This window comes from Manis javanica, chromosome 13, assembly GCF_040802235.1.
Source record: "Manis javanica isolate MJ-LG chromosome 13, MJ_LKY, whole genome shotgun sequence".
NCBI lineage: Eukaryota > Metazoa > Chordata > Mammalia > Pholidota > Manidae > Manis > Manis javanica.
Window position 1 is genome coordinate 68,963,739 of NC_133168.1, and position 25,650 is coordinate 68,989,388.

The following is a 25,650-nucleotide window of genomic DNA, read 5'->3' on the forward strand; positions in this document are numbered from 1 at the left end:
GAAACCTTTTCCTGTGATGGCTGATCCCCAAATTAAATATATCTTTTTAATAAATTAAACATGAACTAATTAAATATGAATATGAATCTTTTCTATCTCAATGAACATTTTGTCTTAGGCCTGCATCTTTTAATAGTGCATGAGTTAATCCTATTCTTAAAATATATTTCAAGATTTTCATTATTTCAAGAATATTTGATTGCTCATGTGAGTAACTGGAATAGATGAATTAGTGCTATAATCAGTGATGTTAGGACTATTTTTTGAGTAGTTATACAGGTAATTTATAAGTATTATTGGTGAAAAAGAGAAACATCTCTACTAAATCTCTACTAATCTCTACTATATCTCTATTAAACATTTCTACTAATATCTACTAAAAAACAATGCTTATAACAGTCAGATCTGGAATAATCTTATAGAACATCTCATTCAATCCCTTCCTTTTAGAAAAGTATACTGAAGCTAAAAAAATGGAAGTTAATTTTTTTAAATGATTTCTTTTTTTAAAATCAGTAACAGGACCAGAGCTGGAAACTGTCACCTTACTCTGAATTTTATGTGCTTGTCATCAAATCATGCCAAATGTTACTGGTGATGCAATTTGTTCTGAAATGAGAAGAAATAATCTATTATTTTTCTTCATTGCTCTGCTTCTTCCTATATTTATGATATCAGTCATGTTACTTCAACTCTTGGAATCATATTTTCTTATCTAATGTAAGAAAAATAGATAAAAATATGAATAAAGTCCTTGAAACAGTGATTGGATATATTTTCTTTATACAGCTGTTAATACAAATGACTTTCCACCTACACAGTATTAGTCTTCTAGGGCTGCTGAAGCAAAATACCATAAACTGGTGGCTTGAAACTGAGGAAATTTATTCATTCAGAGTTCTATGGGTTAAGAAGTCTGAAATCAAGGTGTCAGCAGGGCTATGCTCTCTCCAAAGGCTCTAGGTGAGAATCTATCTCATGCCTACCGCCTAGCCTTGGGAGTTCCCAACAATCTCTGGCTTGCAATGCTTCCTTTGTGGTCTTTCCCAGCGTTTTCACCTTGCATTTTCCCTTTGTGTCTCTGTGTCACTTCTCCCTCCTGATAAGGACATGGGTCATACTGGATTAAGTATAACCTCATCTAAACTTACATCTGATTACATCTGCAAAGACCCTATTTCCCAAATAAGTTTTCATTCATAGATACCAGGGCACTTTAGCATAACTTTTTGGGGGTACACAGCTCAACACACAATATATACTAAAGCTATTTTGGAATGATTATGGCAATTGGTGACTCTTCCTGACGTATCTGAGCAGAAAACATCATTAGAAAATAATGATCATTAACTGAAATATATGTCCCTTGACTAAAGTATAGGCCAAATGAACATAAATAGAATAGGATAAGTACTGTCACAATAATATAATCAATTATTACTTTATTTTTAGGGAATGATTGAGCACTATCTGTACTTTAATGATACTAATCCAGGAGGGCTGTTTTAGGTTACCATTTACAATTTAATTAAAACTTGCTTCTGGATATGCACTATTATATTTTATTTCTCTTTTATTTTCAGTTGACAGCACTCATAAATCATAAATGATAAATTGCAATCAGCTACATAGCAAACGACTCCTTAAATACTCACTGCCTGCAATAACTTCCAGAATTCTCACTTAGCTAAGAAGAGTGAAATGCTCCAGTTCCCAATTTCAAAGCTGCTTAAAAACTAAGGAAAATTTTTATTGTGTGAAAGAATATGTCCTTCTTGTGGATGACTGTTGAAATGCCATATTAAAATTCAAATTAGGCATTATGGCTATTTGGAAACAAAAAGCAATATACAGAATACGTAGTAAATGAAAACAATGAAAGAGAATGCCAGTTGAATTAGCAAAGCTGCAACCAGGAATGTATCATACTAACATTACTTAAATTCTTAGTGTGGTTGTTTCTTAATGCTCATTTCACAAGTACAGTCACTGTAGAAGCCTGCTAATGTTCTTGTATATCCCAACATCTAAGTTCCAAATTTCCATTCTTATCTAATACAAGTAAACAAAGCAAAAGCAAAAACAAATCTTTGTTATATAGAGCTTTCTCTGACTAAAACTAAAACAAGAATATTATTTTAACTGTAATTTCACCTCTATGCAAATTATTGTCCAAAAATGAACATAATCCTCCTTCTAATTTTACCTATATCATTCTGCAGATGATTTTGGTGTTTATATTTATTCTCAGTTTACATGTTACTTGTTTGATGGCAGAAAATAATTCTCTTCCTTTAAATTGGGAGTATGTTTGCCAGACACCTCGTAGTCAAAATAACTTACTTAAATAATTTTATCTTTCCTTTTTATTTATAAAATATTTCTTCTTTCTCTGGAATGATTCACCTTAGTATTGTACCATCTTGCTTTATCCATTGTACCCCTTCTAGCCAGTCAGATGTGAAGTCCTGCATTTCTAACATTCTTTTTCACTCTTACTGTCTTCTGATTTTAATTCTGCTCACTTCATGCATATAATTTATAAATGCTTCTTGGCATTCCTGAATCTTCAGGTTCTGTCTTCAGGTCCTGACTTGCTCTGGTGTCAAATTAATTGTATTAAGATGTCATTTTTAATCAGGATTCTCTATCATTCCTAATCCTATGGTGATCCTAATTTGTCTATGTCCTAAAACCAAAGATATTAAATTGGTATCTTAAAGCTTTCAAAATATGGCCTCATATTGCTTTAATAAATTTTCTTCTGCTTACTAAGGTCCTATTACTTGGAATTCCTGTAATCCCTTAAGTTTCCCATTCTTTGCAATACACTGCATTATCATAAACTATTTTAGATATACAAAAAGACAAGGAAAATAATATGGTTTTCTAGAAATATAGTGGAAGAGTTTTTCTGGAGGAACCTATTATTAAAAATATAAGGTTGAACCATGTGAAAATGCCATCTTTGCAGTTGGAAAAATTGTGGAATAGAGACAATTTTATGTAGTTCAATACAATGGAACTAAGTTTCCAAGAAAACATATTTAAAGGACATCACTAGATTCACAACACGTAAAGAAACAGTTAAAGGCAAAACAGAAAAAAATGTAAGAAAAGTTGGAGTTCTCAGAGGATAAAATGTTCCAATTCTGGATTTGAGACTTAATGCTGAGCCCACACAAAATGAGAAAGTGGAACCTCAGAATATTGCTGTAAAACTGGAAGTTCTCTAAAGCCGTCCTCTGGCTCATGCCATAAGCAAAATTATTCTCCTTGTGAAAATCAGTCCCCAATTAGGGCCCTTGTGTAAAATCAATAGAATATGAACCAATATAAAATAAGATACAGTAAGCAAGAATCAGTAGTATAAGCCCTTTAGAAACAGAAACCACTGAAAATTGAATATAAAATATCCGTGAATATAATATTTAATAAATAATAACACAATAAAATTTCGCAGCATGCAGGTTCAAGATGGGGATTCAGAGAGCTGGAAAGGACATGATATCCATCCTTCCAACAGAAAAACACTGGAAAGCTGCAAAGTAATGACCTTTCTTGAACTCAGCAGAGAACTAAGTTCTCAGAGCAATCAGCTAACTGGAAATCTGATGAGAGGAAAGAGCCTGCCGGGAGAAACTGGACCCAAGCATTTGTTTACTAGGACATATGCCACTGAACCATACATACACTGGTAAAAGTTTTTACCTCCAGTTGTTGAACAAATTGCTAAAAGCAAGCGTAAGCTAGAATGAAAGAAGGAAGCTGTGGAGGGAGTGGGTGTGCAGATGCAGGGTGTCTGCATCTTCTTGCACCCCAGCAAGCTCTCCCAGAGAGAAGAGGGAGAGCTGCCACTGTTCACCCTCCCAGCCCCGACTCCCCAAGTGGCTGGAGAATCTGCCCAGACTTTGTTTCCTATTCTCCTTGTGGGATGAAATCTTAATAAGCTTAAAAAAGCTTAATAACTATTTTAGAATAAAACACAACAGAGTATCATTATAAGCTTGTTGAATCAAAGATTTCTTAAGATACAAGAAGCACTAATGATAAAAAATAAGGTAGTATTAGACTTCCTCAACATAAAAATTCCATTCTTTCACAGTCGTCATTAAGGTCATACTAAGAGAATGCATTTGATAGCTATATCTATATGTATACCTAATCTATCTATCTATCTATATAAAATATATACCTACACTATATAAAACTCCTAAAACTAAATTACTCTTTCTTCTTTTCTTGATTTCTTTTGAATATTTACATATATCTAAATATAATCTTTCAATTCCAGTGTTTTATAAATTATGCACTATTGGTAAATTTTGCACCAGTGTGTTTTCTTAAGTTGAAGACAAAAATAATATCTCTGCTCCTTCCAAATAATAGAAGATCATTTCCATGCTTCAATTTTAATATCCTTTCAGACCTATATATTACTGCTATTCAAAAATTCCATTGCAGTTTTGTGTGTTCCTCAAATCAGTGCTCATTTCTAATATTGTTTTGTGCAGTCACTATTTCCTTGGATTTACTGGGCTATGGATTACTGGTCTTTGCTCATCATTTCATTCCTGATTTCAATTCTCTCCTTTTAAAAGTGCATTTTTTGCAAGTTTCTTAATTTTTTTGATTATATGAGTCTGCTTGGGCTGCCATAAGTGAATATCACAGACTGGGTGGCTTAAACAACAGACATATATTTCTGGAAGTTCAAGATTATTGTGGAAGTCCCAAGGTTTGCTTTCTGGTGAGAGCCCCCTTCCTGGTGGCTTGCAGAAGGATGACTTCTTGCTGTTCCCTCACTTGCTCTCTTCTCTGTGTATATGTGGAGACAGAGAGAACACTCTTCCTCTTCTTGTGAGGACACCATTCCTATGGGGTTAGGGTCTGACCCTTATGACCACATTTAAACTTAATTATCTTCCAAACACAGTCTTCAAATACGGTCACACTGGGGCCAAGGTTTTGATGTATGTATTTTGAGAGCATAAAAATTCCGTCCAAACATTTAGGCAGATATGTTAAAAGCACATTCAGTGTTATTTGTCTGAAAAAAATTATTTGCCCTTTTAGAAAATGACAACAGAGTTGGGTATAAAATTCTAAGTAGATATTTCCTCTCATCACTGAAAAACTGGTATTATACTCTTACAAACTACCTGCCTTTTGGAATTAAATACAGCAACTGAAAATTCCCTTGGAATCTGTGGCTGACATTCCTTCTTCCCCTTTCTTATCTCTTTCTTATTTTTAATTTTTGAAGTAAGTTTTAATAAAGTTTTTTTATTTTGAGATTTAAAAGATGTTGTAAAAAATAATACAGAATGACCCTGGTATGCTCTCTGCCTAGTTTCCCCCAGTGGTAACATTTCACATAATTATAGTGCAATATTGCAATAGAAAATTGACATTGATACAACCCATTGATGTAATTCAATCTGTCATTTTACACACACTAAGTCATGTGTTGTGTGTGTATTTGTTCTATGTAGTTTTGATACATTTGTAGTTCCATGTCCACCAACATGGTCAAAACACAAAACAGCTCCATCAATTAATCCCTTTTAGAACCACAGCTTTCCCTCTCCCTGCCTTCCAGCAACTTCTAACCTATATTAGTGGCCATTTCGAAAATGTTACATAAAATGGAGCATATCACCTTTTGAAATTGACTTCCACTCAGCATATTTTCCTTGAGATCCATCCAATTTGTTGTATTATCAATGGCTTGTCCCTTTTTGTAGCTGGAATATTACATGTTGTGGATTATCTACAGTTTGTTTAACCATTCACCCTATGAAGGACATTTTGGTTGTGTCCAGTTTTTGGGTATTAAAATAAAGTTACTATGAAGATTTGTATACAGGATTTTATGTGAAAATGTTTTCATTTCTCTAGGATAAGTACTCAAGAGTGCAATTGCTGGATCACACATCAAGTGCATGTTTAATTTTTTCAAGAAACTGTCATACTCTGTCCAGAGTGTCTGTACCATTTTATACTTCTGTAGTCCCTCATATTTTGGCTCCTGTTATTGCTTTTAAGAAATCCACTGCAGTCTTTTGTTATCTTTATGGTTAATCTGCCTTTTATTTTAGGCTTTTAACTTTTCTCTCCTTGTCATTATGATGTAACCCACTAGTGGGTTTATATTTATTGGTTGTGCTTAAGATTTATTATGTTTCTTGCATATGACATTTATGTATATTCTATTCTGGAAAATTTTCAGCTAATTCATTAACACTCTCCTCTCAAATATGTTAGATGTAGATTAAGTCATTTTTTTTCTCCTACATGTCTTATTTTTTGTAACAGAGTTCTTTGTACCTTCTTGGTTTCCTCCAAGGACATACAATTGTTTATCTCCTGTCTGCTAATAGCTAAGTGAATAATTTAAGACACTAACTCCTCCAGGGGCTGCTTTTGACCATGCTTAGTGTTAGAAAGCTAAAACATTTAAAGCCAGTTTCTGACACAAACAACAAAGGCAGCACATTATATTGTTCATCATTCTGCTTTGAAAACAACGTAGTCACTTGGGCAACCAAGGAAATTAGAAGAAACAAAAAGATCACAAAAGTTGGTGCCAGAATGAAAACAAAACATCCTTAGAGGGAGATCAGTAGATACCCTGATGTGTGCCCAAGATTTCTTGCATCCTTTCAGATGAAGCTATTCATTTAATCTTGATTTCCTTTTCTTTATCAGTTCTAGCATATTCATGCTAGATATTTTCAATTTAATTTTTGTTTGGCAGTAAAATTGAAAAAAGTTTAAATTTTGTCCAAATAAAATGTTTTACACTTTAGGTACTTCCTTAACATATCTCTTCTTTCAACTTGAACATCCTGTTTCATTGAATTATCTCTTATGCCTCGTTGACAAATGTGGGTCATTTATCATACACCTACATTCTCTGCACAGGTATTAAGGGGTAATTTCCAAACATAGTCATATTAAGTCTGACCCAAAGTAACTGAAATATTATTTGAATACCCTCAAGTTTGTATACTTATGAAACACATCATTGGAGATCAGTTTTTTGGAAGACATTGCACTCCTATAAATGAAAATATTCTAGAGTATGCAATTGGAATTCTTTTCAATTTATTGGATTTCTTTCAAATTATTTTCAATACAAATTGATAAGATGAATAGGAAAGCAGGCTGTATGAAACAAATATTGCTCTTCTGCAGACTTAACCTCTACTCTACTCCCAACTCCTTCTCAACTTTACTCCAGAGAAGCACTCAGAGCTGTCTAATGCTACCCAAAGAAAGAAGTTTGTGGTATGTTTGCTCTGGGGTACTGTTCATAGTGCTATTATGCCCCAAATATGCCCTTCCTTAAACACTTACTTTAAGCATTTCTAGTAGAGCAGAATCGAGTCTGAGAAACAGCATTCCTATATGCTTCTGACTATGATTTTCTCAATTTAAGAGTGGAGCTGGGAAGAATATGCAAAAGTTGTTTGCTTATTGTCCTAATTAAAGAATTAGAGGAGGATAATTGGAATTAGTACACTCACAGGAGTACAAGGCATATTACCACAAAGTACTAGGAAGTATTTTATCACCCCAGGCACTGAAGAGAAATTTTTTGAGAACTTGGTAATTCAATGGCTTGGTGAAACAAAGTCTCAAGAGTTATTGTAATTAATGATTATTTGAATTTCTGATTAAAAGGAACATTTCACATTTAAATTGTGTCAGTCAATTCACATTTCCTAGGAGAATAAAAAAGATACTTTAAATAATTCAAATTTCATCATAATTCTAAGCATATAATATTATTCTAAGTGTATAATAGAATTCTGAGAAAACTCAGAATTTGAATAAAACTGAGGAATATCAATTATGAGATCAGATATTGAAGGACTCTGTAAACAAACATGAGATGCTCTATAAATGAAAGTGGTAGAGCAAATATTGATGTAAATAGTTAAGATTAACATTTTAAATGGAAAAATTAAAATGACCCATTTATCTTCACTTGATAACAAATGAAAAAAATCCCAAATATTGGTCCACGGGCTATCCTACTAGACTACAGATTTTATTTGAGCAGTATCTCTAGATATGAAAATAGCTGCTCCAGTCAAAACCTTATATCAGCTATAAATTTTTAAGGAAGATTATCTGGTAATCCAGGCCCTTTTATTCCAGTAGATACTTTATTAATAGGTCTTCATTCTCCCACATCTTTTGATTTGTCCACCAGCTTGAATCTACACTGACTCGTGTGTGTATACACACTAACACACACGCTTTTTTTGCATTCACAACACAGCATCCCAAACAAGATAGATGTTTGTTGGATTTTTTGATCCTTCCGTTTGTTAGTGGTCTTTTGACTGAGAATATATGAAACTTTCTATAGTTGACATCATATTGCAAAGTCTTACACTCACTTAATTTGCTGCTGTCAATGTTAAAGAGCAGCGAGCTCTAGAGAAACATAATTAACAACTCAAAACAGAAACTTTTGAAGTATGTATTTGCTTCTATGATGTGCATCATAATACAAAAAAGTCTGCTATTTGTTTTAAGAGATTTAAGTATACTGTTTGTTCTTTAGCTTTTGATTAGCTCTTTACATGGTAGATAGAAAGTACCCAATTGTACTCATTCTAAATTACTTTTTGGCACATTGTCAGGCCGACCGCCGAAGCTGCTTTTTATGGAACAGCATGTTCTGGACTGTTTTTGGTAAAGCTTCTAATTGACTTTGATATGAATTATGTATCCTCTAATTTGAAGTTCAATCAAACAGAAAATGATATATTGAACTTGAATACCATTAGGCTGAATTCAGTTATAATAGATTACAAGACTACTGATTTTAAATATGAGTAATTCTGAGGGTGGTCATCAATGTATTTATACTTTAATATATTCAGATATTTGGAGCCTAAATATGTTCATATATGTTTCGATTCTTTCATTTCGTATACTATATTCCACAATAAAATAAGGGAAAAAATACCCACAAAGAACATGGAAAGCCTAACTTGCCATGATATTTTTAAGCATCATTAAGGCAACATCTATTTCTGAAACTTAATAATTGCCTAAAACTTAATAGCAGGAATATAATAGCTAGTAAAATTTTAGGTGAGGGATATATTAGTAGTCTGTAACTCTTAAGGTGTGCAGTAAAGCTTCAACAAATGAATTGAAACGTACATTCTTAATCCTAGTACCTTGTTTACATTAAGAACAGTTTGGGAACAATGGGACACAGAGAGAATTGAACATTGCTTTTTTCTCCTTCACTTCTAACTCTGAACTACTTGCCTCCCATGAGGCAGAAAGCTGTGAAACCTTCAGAGTACTGGTTATAAGGAAGGCAGACAGCTCTGTTGAGAATCTGAAAGGGAATTGTCATGGGGTTGCCTCCTCCGTAGTCTGGAAATATAAGAGCTGGGAGAGCTGGGAGCTCAGAATAGAGAAATACAGGGGGTTGTGGACGCTCAGAATTGGGCTTTCTTAGATTAGTAAAATTGCAGATGGAGAGACAGTATTTACAGAAAAAAATGTTGTCTTAAAAACCCTTACTATTTAAAGAGATGAAAATAAAATTTTAACATACAATCTGAAATAAATGAAATAGAAACACAATGTTTGAAATAATATATAAATCCAACACTTAGTCCCTTAATGATACTAATAAAATGCTTGCTAGCTGGATCAAGTAAAAAAAAAGACAAAAATAGGCAACATTATTAATCAAAAGAGATGTAACTAGGAATAAAGAACAAACTAACAGAACAGTGGGAGGTTAACACATGTAACAGCTAATTTCAGAACACAGACCATATGGATTATCTGTCAAAATGCAAATTACAAAATTGACCTGAGAAAAAGTAAGATGTTTGACTAGACAGATCATTAGAAGAAACATTGGAAAAGTGATTAGACCTGAAAAATCATCAGGAACAGAAAAGGTTGTAGTTTGATTTTCCCCAGACTTTAAAGAATAGACAGTAAATACCATTTTTTAAAATTGTACTTCAAAGGACACCATCAAGAAAGTGAAAATGACAATCTGCATAATGGAAGAAAATTTTTGCAGATCACATATTTAATAAAGAATTTATATCTGTTATATGTAAAGACTGATTACAATTCAGTAAAAAGACAAAATTTTAAAATGGCCTATGTATCTGAATAGACTGTTTTTGAAGATATACAACTGGCCAATAAACACATGAAAAAATTCTTAACAGCCATTAGGGAAATGCAAATCAAAGCCACTGAAATGCCACTTCACTGCCATTAGAATAGCTATAATATAAAGAGAAAGAACAAATGTTGGTGAGGATGTAGAGAAATCAGAACCCCCATACACTGTTAGTAGGAATGAAAATTGTGCAGCTGTTTGGAAAAGACTGTCTGCTCCTTAAGTGTTTAAATACAAGGTATTCATATGATCCAGCAATGCTACTTCTAAGTATACACCCAAGAGAAGTAAAGATATGTCCACACAAAACCTTGTACCTGAATGGTTGTAACAGAATTCGTAATAGTCCCAAAGTGGAAACAACCCAATGTTCATCACCAGATGGATGGATAAATAAAATGTAATATATCCACACACTGAAATATTATTTAGCTGTGTGCTACCACATGGATGAATCTTGAAAGCATTATGCTAAGTGAAAGAAGTCAGAACAAAAGAACCCAATATACTGTATGACTCTACTTATAAGAACTCACCAGAATAGGCAAAATTTGGAGAAACAAGGTGGAATAGCAGTTGCCTAGGGCTAGGGGAGGGAGGGTGAAGGTTTGAGGTGAAGACTAATAGGTGTGGGTACTTCTTGTTGGGGTAATGAGAAGGTCCTGAAATTGTAGTATTGGTTACACAACTACTTAAATATACTGAAAACCATTGCATTTTACACATTCAATAAGTGAATTAGAGGATATGTAAATTATACCTCAATAAAACTGTTAAAAATAGATAATGATAAGATTATCATTTAGAATTTAGATGCAAAAAGAAAGTTTCCAATTTCATGTCACAGCCCAGTTTAAATCTAACTTAAAACTTGATGAATAAAAAATTTCTTAAAAAATAGTTAAGTCTGATGTTGCTAATGATGATGGGTAAAAAATTTATAAACTGATATAAGCAAGTAAAATTCAGGTGTGTATAAAAATCATAACACATTGTACCAAAGCAGGGAACTGGAAGAAAGGACAAAGCAGATATTCTTTAATTTAATCCACAACATCATAAAATAAATGGAACAAATGATTGCCACAATCAGATTAATTAACACATCTATCACCTCATATAGTTAAATTGTTTTGCGTGTAGTAAGGACACAAGGTCTAGTCTCTTAGCAAATTTCAAGTATACAGCAGTGTTACTAACTACAGTCACCGCTCTATGCATTAGAATCTCGGAGTTCATTCATCTTACAACAAGGCTTGTATTCTTTGACCAGAACGCTCTTATCTCTCCCAACCCCCAGCCCTAGGGAACCACCGTTTTACATTTTAAGTATATACAACTTTATTTGTCTATTATACTTCAATAAAGCTGAAAACAAACAAACAAACAAACAAACAAACTAAGAACACAACAAAGAATGGAAATTCTCTTAATAGAAAGAATAACTAAGGACTTTTTTGTTAAGGTGTCATTTATTAGCATTCACTTACTGTCCATTACTTTAAGACCTCTTACAAAAATATTATTGAATAATCCAAAAAAATTTCTTTAAAGAATATTCTCTTTGTAAGTGGTCAGTTTTAATACTTAGAACTATAACTTAGTTACCTATTGCAAATTCTGGATCAACAGCCTCGGAACTATCTGTTAATTCTATAATGTCTGTATGAGTTCAATGATTTTAACAGCACACCTTGCCTCAGTCAGTAGTTTTTATACCTGAGGTTTCATGCTGATGATCGTATCATAAAAAGAGCAACTAATTACAAAAAAAATTAAAACAAAATTATAAGACCATAGGAGTAGATGATGAGAAACCTATGAAAATTTAGCAATAAAAATACAGTAATAATAATACACACATGACATGGAATTAGAACATTTAGGTGAAACTAAATTATGTGATGTTTCCTTTCCTTGCTTAAATGTCAATGGGATTATGTAGCCACATCTCAAAAATGTAATTTTTTTTTTGTGGAATCCATCTAATCTAAAGTCAATTTCACAGTTCATTCAAAGTTACATCAAGAAATGGTAAAAAGATAGTTGACAGAAGAATATCTGTGAATAGTATTTTTTGACTGATTCTATTTTGTCAACTCAATCATCTATATTCCTTTTCCTCCAGATTTTCAGGATAAGAACAGAAAGAAATTTTACTCTGACAGAGTAGAAATAGAAAAGGCCTGTTTGTGAGACTTGTGAACAGATTTGTGACTTTCATTTCCAGGAACCCAAGAGGTGAGAGAAACAAAATATAAATACTTTTCCTTGAAATTCCTTTACTCCTCAGTGGGTGTAGTCATGATACCATGAAATCACAGTTCTGTAAGCACAGAATTGTTGAAGTCCATTATAGGATTGCCTTTACAGATCACTTAACTCAAATTCATTAAAACGGCATTGCTAATTCCCGCAATATTATGGTCCCTGCAAAACATTCTACCTTCTAAATGATGTCATTGCAGAGGATCACAGCCACAAGCATTAGACGGAGATGTTCATTTCAGTCTACTCATGAAATAAGTTACTTGTCTAAGGGAAGTAATGACCTGTGTTAAGTAAAACAAAACAAATCTATTTTTCAGTTCACTCTGTGTTAGGAAGAGTTGGTTTTTGACATGTATAGCCCGGAGTGCCTTAATATAAGAAAACATTGTAATGAAAGAAAAAGAAGTGCCTGTTTGGGTTAAATGCTTGTTTGTAGAAGAAGTCCGTTTTTTTTCTTATGCCGAAGGTGCCTGGCTTGCTCAAAAAGTCACCAAATGTCCTGGGGAATATGGACACACTGTAATGAAGAGGAAGAGGAGATGGTTCTATGGTCTTTTTGAAATATGACTTAATAATCCTAAGGAAGAAAAATCGTAAATTGAAATTGATGAGCGTCAAACCTCTCCTTAGAACCGTTTCCTTCTAAACACCCAAGAAAGAAAGATTTTAAGGGGAACGGGCATGGTCAGTCAGTGATGCTCCCAAGCCTGACAGAGAGACCACATTTAACAGTGGAAGATGGGGACACCCAACATGCACTGTCAGAAGGAGCTCCTCTTTCATAGAAGGAAAATGATGAGGAGAACGTGCATTCCATGTGGGAATTGCAATGCGTTTCTTCCATAGAGAAAGAACCCACATTTTCCTCAATCTCTGAGGAGTTTCCTATGTTGAATTATATAATCAGGAACAGACATCCTGCATTAGAAGAACTCTGAATTTTGAAATTTGTCTTGCTTAACTTAATGAGATTTCATTTGCCCCTGGGTTCCATATATGTTCTTTTCTTTTTATCTCCTCAGTATTTTCTTCTTAGCTTTGTGTTTGCTCTTTGATCACACATTATTATCATCTTTTTATAATTTTTCAAACTGACTTCAAAGTGATTTTTGCATGAACTCAGTCTTGTTTCATTATTTCCCTATATAAAGACATTAAATAAGTCTTTATATTTAGAGCAAATTTCTAACCCTCTGCATCACACCCAAGCTACTTTAAAACCTGCCCAATTCATTCCTTAATTACTCTTTACACATATTTAATAGCATAAAATCACTTAAATATCCAGAACTGCATTAGCTCTCTGAAACCTTCTTGACTACCCTCTTTTCTGCCTGGAGGGCTCTGCCTTGGACAATATCTTCTCCTCACACTTTAACTCATCTTTTAAATCCTGCCTCAAATGCCTTCTCTGTGAAGTTTTTCTTCAGGCTTCATGAAGACTCACACTTCCTCATCCAAGTTGTTTCTGCACGCTATACAAAACAGAGTCATTACTAAATATAATTCAATTTAATTTAACCACAATTAAAAAATAACATTGCAAAGCATTCTATTTTAAAGAGAACAATTTCCCACTAAGAATTTTCTGTAGGTTAAGGCATGCTTTGGTAGTCCTAAAGGATGTTGAGATTTGGAATCCTATTTTCTTATTATGCCCTTATCTGATTAATCTTACAAACTGTCTGAAAATATGCAAAATGTTCACAAGTTTGTATTGCCATTCTAAACCATTTTCAATGTGAGTGTAATATTATCATTAATTTAAAATAAATCTGAGACTGGATTGGATTTCCAGCATGCTACTGGTATTTCAATCAATAGCATTATGCACACCTCTTAAGTGAAAGTACCTACACATGAAACAAAATACATATTATGAATAAACCATTAATCTATGCAATCTAAATGCATGTTTGTTAGCTGGCACATAGTTTCAAAGATCTGGAAATCTTTCAAGGACATAAAGGAAACATGGCTTTCAGAAGGAAGGTTGTAAAAGCTGTCAATGAGAAGCTGAGAAAGACCAAAGAAGAATAAACTCTCTTGCAATTAGTCTGATGTTAAGTCCCTGAAATGGTTAAATCTGAGATGATGTTTTCTAGGTTGGTGTTTCTAGGTTGAGAATAGGACAAGAATCTATAGGGCAGCTTTGCTGTGTTTCACTACCACCCTCCATCCAAACACACACTGACTTGCACATCTAAAAACCTTTAATTAAAATCATATTACTAATTATGTTGCTAGTTGAATACAATGGAAAAACATAGAACTATTAATCAGGACAAATGAATACTAGTCCCAGATCTGCTATTTACCAGTTCTGTGACCTTGACCAAGTTAGTTACAGTTAATATTCTTGATCTTCATCTCCCCATTGAAAATGAAGTTTGCACTTTTCTCAACAGCATTGTGTGAGGAACAAATAATGTAATATAACACAATAATGTGATGGCCCCAGATTACCTTGTAAATGCCAGAGTGCTGCACCCATGTAAAGACTGAATGGTTATTTATGTGCCTGGTTAGCTGTCATCATCTTCCCCCAACCTGTCCTTCCTTCTCTGTTCCCTGTTAGATTAAAAGTCATCACTCTTCTTCCGTGACCTGCAGGCTGAAAACAGGAGTCATTGCTACTCTCCGCCTCCTCCTCCCTCCCCTGCATCAATGCAGCCATCACCCCTTTTAATTAGGCCTGAACAGCATCTATCACGTTGTGCCCTCCCACTTCTTTCTCCTCCCAGCCTAAGGTTTTGCAGGTGCCATTATGGCCCTAACAGGCTGCTGGCTGGTCTTCCTGGTGGTAGTTTCTTTTCTCCAATTCATTATCAAAAGTGGCTGGCATTCTTTTCTATAAATACAGATTTCTACCAGACAATATACAAACTTCTCAGCCTGGCATTCAAAGCCCACCACAGTTTTACCATTTTCAGCCATTCCTAGCTTACATGTGTTTACAGGAAGTCGCAGTAACCAATCTCCTCACCTCCCTCAGTCACACCCACCACAGGCCAGTTGGTCTGCATTAACTCAGGCTGTTCAGTCAGCTGGGGATGTCTCTGTATTCATTATGTATTGGTGTGTAAAACATAACTCTAAGAATTAGCAGCTTAAGATAGCAAACATTTACTATCTCACACAGTTTCTGAGGACCAGGAACTAGGGAGTGACTTAGTGGCTATTTTTGGCTCAAGGCGTCTCCTGAAGTTACAGTCAAGTAGTTGCCCAGGTTTGCAGTCACCTCAGGACTCAACAGGGGCTGGAGACACTGTTCCATGCCTCCTCACCTGGCTCCCTCCTGGGGGACATAGATTTCTCCAGAGAAACTGGTCCAAGATAAAGCGATTTAAGGAAAAGATACAGTAAGCACTCAAAGTGGAATTTGAGCCATAGTCTTTTTTTTTTTAACACCGAATCTCCAAAGTGACATAGCATTGCTTTTTCCATACACTGTTGGTCACACAGACTAAACTTAAGTGTGGGAGGAGGCATGAACACCAGGCATACAAGGCATGAGTATCGGGGGCCCTGGGCCTGTGTGATGCTGGAGGCAGCCTACCGCATTGTCACAACACATTCTTTTGTGGTTACTCTAGGGCCCTTAGTTACAATACCAATCTCCTTCTTTTAGACCCCAAACACTCTTTTGTTCATTGCACTCTTACATCATCTGGCAATATTGGTTATACAGAAGAGGTACCCATTAAATGTTATTTTACACGAGTTCTTGTCTATCATGTTCAGAGTTCCGAGCTATTCACAGTTTTTTGTTAAGAAAGTTGAAATCCTGCATTTGAATTATTCTGAGGGCTTGTGAGTCATATGCTGAAACTGTAATGCACTACTCATTCCCTAAACTTGTAAACTCCTATTCGAATGTATGTCAATGTTAACAAGATGGGTTGTGAGATATTTGACTGGCATTAAGGTCATTCCATCACTATTACTAAAATTAGCTAAGAATATGTGTTCTGTCAACCTGCTGATGGTGTTTAAATACGCCTTCTTGTTTTTTTCAGGCAAATGTGGCAGGAAAAATACTAATCTCAGTTCAAAAGGATGTATATTCCAAGATAATACTCACTTTTTGACTTTAAACAATTTGCATGTTGCCTCCTGCTTTGTCACCCTGGGACAAGTTTACCCCCCACTCTAAAACACTGATACAAACTTCTCTTGAATAGCTGAAGTTTATAATGATAACTGAATACACAATGTATATGAAAGTGCAATGAAAAGATGAAATGTTTATTCAAGATGATTTTAAGCAAAATTCAATAATTATATATGCATTACTTGAATTTCTTTTTATAAATTAAAGAGAATTGCCTCCCCCTCTTTCTTCATACTTCCATCTTTCACCAATAGCCCCAAAGCTGATTCTATGACATTTTGTTTGAAAAAGCATCAGCTATCCGTCTAGGATGTAAATCTCATTTAGAACCTAGAAGTTAGGACAGTTGAAAGTAGTCTACTTTCATGGGGGCTAGTAGCTGCTTCTTCCTTCATCTAAATACTTTTATATGTTATGTTAATCTAGGATAGTTTAAAAAGATAATCCTAAGAACTCCAAAGACCAATTAAATCAGAATCCCAAGAAGCAGGAACCTAGTCTCATCATTTTTAAAAGATACACAGTAAATTCTAATCTCCATCCATCTTCGAGAATCACTGGGCAGTGAAATATGGAGTGGCAAAGAATGACATCCAGAAAGCAAACCAAAAAACCCATAAATTCATTTTGTGCTCAGCAAGTCACAGAATTAGAATTTTCCTAAACTCAAAGAGGACACCTAGATTGAATATGAATCACTAAGTTGTTAATATGCAAATGAAATGTTCACCTCTTGAATAGTAAATCCAGAAGCATAATATTATTTTGGTCATGCTTTTAATATCAATGTTTTTCACATTTAAACTTATGCACAATTATAAATATTGGACTTATTTTCTAGTTTGGGTGTCTTATTAGTTATTGTACATTTTCCAATAAGAGAAGGCCATCCTTGTGTCTCTGGAACAAATTAGCAAAATAAATAGCAGATCTTGGACTAGAATTGATGTACTCAAATTGATAGCTGGATTTTTTTCCCCACCACATTGCAACAGAGCCAGTAATACAACTTGCAGTATAATATTTATATCATAATGCTTTTGGTACATGTGTGTGCACACACATACAAGTGCTTAGTGTGCAAGGAAGGGAACTGTGCCTTCCTACAGATGCCTGTACTGCCAACTAAGAAGAGGCCTGGATCTGACGAATCCCTTTATAATGAACCATTTCAGGGAACTGCGCTCAGGTTGAGCTAACTCCTCATTGGACTCTCAGCTTAGCAACCAATTTTGAAATCATGCCTCTGAAAAATCAAACTCGTATCTGCAAAGGGGAGAGATTACTTGTGATCTTCTTTGAGGGACTGTACTTTTGTCTCTGTGAGGGAATGCTTCTAATAATTAAAAAATAAACTAAAGGAGACTTGATTTTTTTTCTTTGGTTTCTCTTGGGCTATCAATATAGTAACATTAATTAATAGTAAACCAAAAATAAAAAACCACACAAAAAGATACTTCAAAGTTTCATATACTTCAAAGTTTGAGTAAACATGACCTTCTAGAAAGGATGACCTTAGTATCAAATGCCAAGTCTTTGACTCCATATAAATTGCACTATTCATTAAAATGTTAAAGTGTGACACATCATAAAGATGAAAGTCAAGTTTCTTTTCATTACCAGTATCCTCCTGCTCAGTGTTTGGAAATATAATTTCCTCAATGCATTTGATCTTTTCAAATTAAATTATCCTTTCAGTGCTTTAGATAACAAATGAATTATATTAAAATTAATGCTCTTCCTCATTTTTCAAATATGAACTATAGTAATTTCTTCTATAAATGATATTTTCAGGTAATAATCTGTTTAAAGGTCTCTGGGTATATAAATTGGATTAATATTGGATTAATATTGATACAATGTTTGAAACAAGCCCAATATGGTCTTGTAACTTGGGAGAAATAGCTAGGATATATTATCTTTGACCAAATTTTGTGGGCGAGTTTGCACAGTTTTTAATGCATTGTTTCCTGCTTTACTGTGAGGAAAGTTTCTTTAGAATGTATATGGTAAATAGAAAGATTGTATGACTTTATTGAACATGGGCTTGTGTATTGCATAGGTGTGGAGACTCCGTACCAGGAGTTTAGAGGCTGGACAAGCTCCATTTGCTTCCTGCAACAGGAAGCTACTCACCCCTGGGGTCCGTACCAGCCCTGCAGATGGCGCTCAGCAAATGTTTAACACTAATATTTGAGATACAAGAACAGGATGGGAGACCTTTCATTCCCTTCTAACTGTAAAAATACACAAAAGTTACACAAGGTCACATATTAAATCCCAGGCCATATCCAGTAGGAACGCATTGCCTAAGGCTTTGCTGGTAGGTCAAAGCACAACATTACTGAGGAAAATGTTGACCACAAGTTTAGTTAAACTGTTTATATTGGATTTTCCTTGATGTTTTCTTCAGACATAAAGAAGTGATGGCTGTTATGATTATGCCACTGTTTTCACATAAAGTGATCATTGGTCCAAATTAACATTATATTTTGAAATAGTTTTATATCACTTGGGAGATAAAACCTACAAGATTTTACAAGGCACAGATTATGCCTCTACAACAAAAACAGTTCTTATGATGTTCAAGCTCATGTTACCAGATGGTAGAGGAAGGTTGACTGATACACTAAAGCATCCAAAGTAATTCTGTTGCAGACAGCTATCATCTCTGTTCAACTGACTCAGAAAGGAAGAATGTTGATGGTATAAAATAAATAAAATTTTAGTTATTCCCTCTTTTGATTCAATTCCTGATAGTATATTTCAAAGAGATACATGCTTGTATCATTTATAAAATCAGCAGTAATTAATGAGCTTATATAAAGGAGAAAAAATCTTATTTTACTTCTGTTGTAATCTTATATTTATATGGAGGAGGATTCATTTAGATGGAAGTTTGTATTTGTGTAATGCCTAAACCACTGTTGCAAATACAATAACGATATAGAAACTTCCAAATTCCCACTGAAATGTTGTCATTAATCTGTTAGTAAGGGTTCATCAGCAGATGACAGCAAACATCCAAGCTATTTGAAGGAGAAAGCAATGTTTATCAAATTATCAGAATAATCATAGAAGGACATTGTAGGCTATATTTCCAGGAAGGACTTCCAGAACAATCCTGGAAATTGGGCCACCCAGAGCATGGCACATTCATAAAATTGGGCTGTGAAGGAGCTGCTGTCACATTTCTTGGCTCCAGATTAAAACACTTTAGCTGAGATCCAAGAATGAATTTGTAGTCATCAGAACTACTGACAACCACTAGATCAGGAAAACTGCTCTCTTTAACATCTGGGTATCAATTCTACTTCAAGGGCCATGCAAAGGCACTGGGTTACCAGAGTGTAAAACAGGTATAGATATTTTTTACAAGAGTTTTTTAGAGATGTAGTTTTTATTTTCATAGTCCCTGACACCCAGGAACATCCTCAAAAGATGTTGAGTTACATGTATAGTGAGTCAGTCTACCACACTGAAACATGCCACACTGAAATTTAAATCCATGTAATTAATAATGTAAATGTAAAAGCACACAAGCTGATCATGAAACATTCAAGTTTGACTATGGAATAAAGCATGGTTTCATTTTTAATTTGATAGACTATTTTTATTCATATAGTGTATCATCAGAAAAAGTAATTCTAATATTTTAAACAAATAAATGTTAATGTATGTTGTATAAATTATAGCATTATTAATTGTACATTACCACTAATGTGATATTGTATATGTCTTGACAATTGCGGGCAAATTTTCTCATAAAAATGTTTTTTTTCTCAGACAGACATGAACAGTTTTTAAAATGTGGCAGCTAGCAAAGATACATGATTCTATACAAATGGAATCATTAATATTATTATTACATCATTACAACTGAACTTTGTTAAGATTTGGCAATAAGTTTAAGAAGATATTTCTCAGTAGGAGCTCAAATTGTAATTATATTATCATGACTTCTCCTAAATAAGTTTGCATTTTTGAAACAAACAATTCAGCATCTTATCAGGAGGTAAATCCAAAATTATGGACATTTTCTCAATGCAGAATATAACCTTAGAATGTAAAATCCATTTGGATAGTCACGAAAAGCTGATTAATCAGATGACGTAGATTGCTGGATCTCTATGCAAAATCATTGCTGTTAAAGTTTCTGTGACAGATAGAAAAAGTCAACATTACCTATAATTTTAAACAGTTCTTGGTAGATAAGGAGTATAAATAGGTAATACAACAAAAGAGATCTTGCATATCTGATTACCTTATCAAAATAAAGGCTCAGAGGAAAATGTTTACAATTTATTGGAATAAACAGATTTCCAGGACTTTCAATGTTTGCATAGCTATGTACCACAAGCTTAACAGTGTCATGTGTGCAAAGAGCTTAGCAGTTTTGTGTGACATCAAGTGAAATATAAGTCAACAGTATGATGAGTGTGGCTAAAATGCCAAAGCAACCCCTGACTGAAACGCAAGGACATGTTCACAATAACAGATGTGGTGCCTCTTTTTATATGTGTTGTACAGTAACCAGTTGGAGAAGGGAGAGTGATGTTAAATTCTAGGCACCACACTTTAAAAATCATATTAATAAACTGTACTTCAGACCAAGCAGGGTAAATATGTGGGAAATGGTCTTTAAAACGTATCACATGCATACTGATTAAACGAAGAGGAACAGACCAAAGGCTGAGAAAAATAGGTCAGGAGAGGAGAAATTTAAACATTCTATTAATCAAAATTGCAACTTGCTTGAAAATTGAAGCTTTTAATTAATGAAATGCTAATCATTAGTAATTATACTAATATGCAAACACCTTCAGAGTTATTACATAGGGGTGCATTAGGCTACTTTTTAAAATAGCTTCAGACTTTCTGAGATTTCAGCTTTGACCCCTCATGTAGAGACCTGTTTGCTCAACATAAACCAGGATAAAGCAGCTATCTTATTTGCTTTTACAGTCTTCACTAGACAGGTTACCAGTGAGATTTAACTCCAACCAAATAGAGGGAACTAACAGATGATAAAACATCTTCATACTTGTGACCATAGGTGATATACCTACCCTTGTACCACTTACCCAGAGCTCCTTGTTCCTGGTCTTCCAATCTGTTTCCTTCTAGTACCCTGACCAGTTAACAACAATCTTAACATGGACTACTTGTCTTTCCACATAATGTGATCACCTAGATATACTTCCCAAAGCAATGCCTTTTGGGAGGATTTCCCACACCTTTCAAGGCACCCCTGAGTGGGGCTGTCATGTGACATGGTCCAATGTGGCTTGGGTCCACAAACCAAGCTGACCCTTCTGTGAACCAACGACTAATTTTCAACTTCTGCAAACTGTTAAAAGCTCCTTCTACCCCTCCCGTTAACACATACACATTAGCATCAGAGCAACCGTAATGTGAACTTAGGGAGAAATGAAGACTAAATAGATGACACGAGACTTTATATCTTCAGTTACATTGTTTACATGATTCTGAATGTTCCACTTCCATTTTATGATTAAGTGTTTCTGGACCTGCTCAAACTTATGATTTCGTGAGTTGGACAGAACCCAACTCATGATGCCAGCTTTTCATTTGATATTACATCATAAAGACCCCCATTTCCACCAAGGCATAGTGGCATAGTTGACATTCCACATGGAGTTCTTGAAAGCATTATTTAAAAGCAGATTGCTCTTATCTGGGTATGTAATGAGATTTGACTCTAGGGATCCTCAGTGCTAGTGGCTAACTGAATTCAAAAAAACTCACATGGACAACGTTGCTTATGACTGGTGGTGAAGATTTTCAAATCATCCTGTTTCATAGTAGATTCAGAATTACTGACCTACTAATGCCAACAACGTACGGATGGTAACTGAAGCCACATGATTGGATAGATTCAGCAAGATGATGTGTATAAAGAGAGAAAATTACATTATTTTAACAGAGGGTAGGAGAAGAAGAACCTGAGGATGATAGAAGATAAAGAAATGAAATTAAAACTACAAACAGGTGGAATATGGTGTCAAAAATAACAGGAAGAAATTATTTTAAGAAGGCGTTTTTGTAGTTTCAAAATCCTTGGTAGTAAGGGCTAGGAAGAATATAAAATATGAATAATGATTATTAAATATGTGAATGTACATAAAGGTTATTCTGTGAGGTGATTTTAAGATTTAAGAAGGATGGTTTTCTTGTCTATAAGAGATTTGAGACCACATTTAAATGCTGATGGGAAAATAGCAAAATAGAGGGCGTTGCTGAAAATAGGATGATGGCAGCAAATGAGAGTTTCCACTCTGTTTCTAGGTAACCAATCAACACTAAGAAAATTTCTTTTTTTCATGTGCATTTAAGTAGACCTCAGAAGTCCATTTCCCAGAATGAAATTCTGTACCTGATAGAAAGGACTTTTCATTTGGAAAGGAGTTGACTAAATGTCTTTCTCTAAATCCCCCAAACCCAACACTCTTTAATATGTGATCACTGAAGTGATCATATTTTTTCTATTTGTCTAGTTGATTTGACTGAACTAACTTAAATGATAGACTGTATATTTATAGACGATAGGTAAATAATTTCTAGCTCTGGCAAGATGGTAGACTAAGATGATTCTTTCAATATAAGCAACTGGAGATGTGGGTTAAAACTGAATATGTGAGTTATGCCTTTATTCTCTAATACAGGTGAGCTGTGTACACGTATGATTCCATAGCATCTAGTACTGTTTACCTTAATAGACATTATTAATAATGATGATACGATGATTTATCAAATGCCTCCAATTGATAAAATGCATTTTGTGAATAGACTTTTCTTATTTTATTCTTACAGAAATAACTGAGTTATTTCTAGTTTACATCTAATTCCTATAAAATTAATATATTTCATGTTCTGGCATGTTAAGTAAGATATATGTCTTCTCATTAAAACATGTTTTAATCATTCCTTTGTTTCATTATTATCATATTATTTTAACATGTGCTATGGCTTAACACTTCTATTTAACTGTTTCTAATAGGAAAAATGTTATCTGGAAAGAAGACAAGAGAAAGAAGGAAAGACATGAGATACAGCCTGGCAGGGAGAAACAGCATCAGATTACTAATGTGCCGAATACTTAATAAGCATCATTTCATTTTTCTCCCAACAGGAACCACAATGTGCTTTCATTATTCTGATAGTACAGATGAAGAAACTGGCATACATTGATTAAGCAGCAGAATCAAATTTTGAAATTAGTTTGGTTTTTTATTTTTGAGTGTAAGAACTTAATGATTAAAAATGTCTTATCATAACTCAGTATGAATTAAAATTTTCAACTTCACTATATATTATCAGCCCAAAATAAGGGGATAATTTTGGAGGATATCCTGTCTCTTAGGAGCAGATAGGGACTGGAAAATACATAGCCTAATTAACGAAGCCTTGAACAATCTGGAATTGGCTTTAAGTGAGGTTGGTGTAGATGATTGTGCATCCTGGTATACACCAAAGAGACACCTAGGAATTTTTTTGAAGATAGGCATACCCACAGCTAGCATGACTGTTTTCATTAGGGAATCCCTCAATTTCTCTAGAACTCCAAGAGCTATGATTCCTTAGAGCCAACAAAACTAAATTGTGAACTATTGGATTATAAAATCCACACCGTGGGAGGTACCCTAACAAACTGTTATTTTTATGGTAATTAGGCACTGAAATGTATTTATATTTCTTAATTTAAAATGGGTTATTAAAATTTTAAGATTATGTATTTGAAGTATTATTAAATGGGCTTTTAAACATGTCAGAAAAATGAGTCATTTTTCTTGTATTTACTGATAATTACATTCAGCATATGTCAGTAGGTGTTAGAATGATTGGATTCATTTTTTATGTTTACTTTCTGTTGTGATTTAACGCACTGACTTTAGATGTAGCCTCTTGCCGCCCACTCCATCCTTGTTCATGAGATAACATGGCCCAGTGAAAGATCTGGAATTAGAGAGACCTGATCTAAAAATTGCCCAAGTGACAGAGAGAAGCACGTTTAGGTGAACTTCATACTCTATCAACTTCAATTTTCTTACATGTAAAATGAAAATAATGTATACTTACCAGGACAGTTTTCAAGTAAGCAGAGATGATGTCTGTGACTTGGTAGACACATAATTAATAATGTCCAATAACATTGTGTTACATAAACAGTAGACAGTACAGTCTCTAATCATTTTAAGTTGCTTCATATCATCTTATTATGGTGACAGTACTAATGCTAATCATTTTTCATATTTTCCTTTTGTCAAGTTTGATAATTACAAACCTAGTTGTACAGAGCTAATACCCTTGCTTCCTACTCTCCACACTGCAAAAAAAAAAAAAAAAAATCCAAAATGTCTTAAGAATAAATAAAATTTACATCAGAATGCTTTGGAAAGTAATCTAGTTTTCCAGGTTTGTTTATGTTACTCTGGACACTTGTTTACCCCAAATGTCCCTTACATTCTATCTTGTGCTTTAAAGTTTGACTCTTCTACTAGTTCTTAAAATTTGACTCTTCTGTATTAGAAATACAGGTCAAATATCCCAATTGCTGCACCCTATGGAGATGCTACCTGGTCGCTCCATTGTTACTTTACAAATATATGTTACCAGGCGTAACATTCAATTTCTTCTGTCTCATGATTTCTTTACTAAAACATTTCCAAAATTCCTGAAACATATAGTGACATGGTCTGAATTTTATATCTCCGTCTACATTCCCCCAAGTTTGTTGACAATGAAACAGAGCTTCCTTCATTTGCAATGGGGTTATGTCCTGATAAACCCATCATAAGTTGAAAAGACTGTTACATTGAAAATACATTTAATACAACTAACCTATGGAACATCATAGCTTAGCCAGCATACCTTAAATGTGCTCAGAACACCAACATTAGCCAACAAGTGGGCAAAGACATCTATCACAAAGCCTATTTCCTAATAAAATGTTGCTGTCTCATGTAGTCTATTGAGTTCTGTACTGAAAGTGAAAACCAGAAGGTTGTAGCGGGACAGAAGAGTTTTGAGCATATTGATAGTTTGTCCTCATGATCTG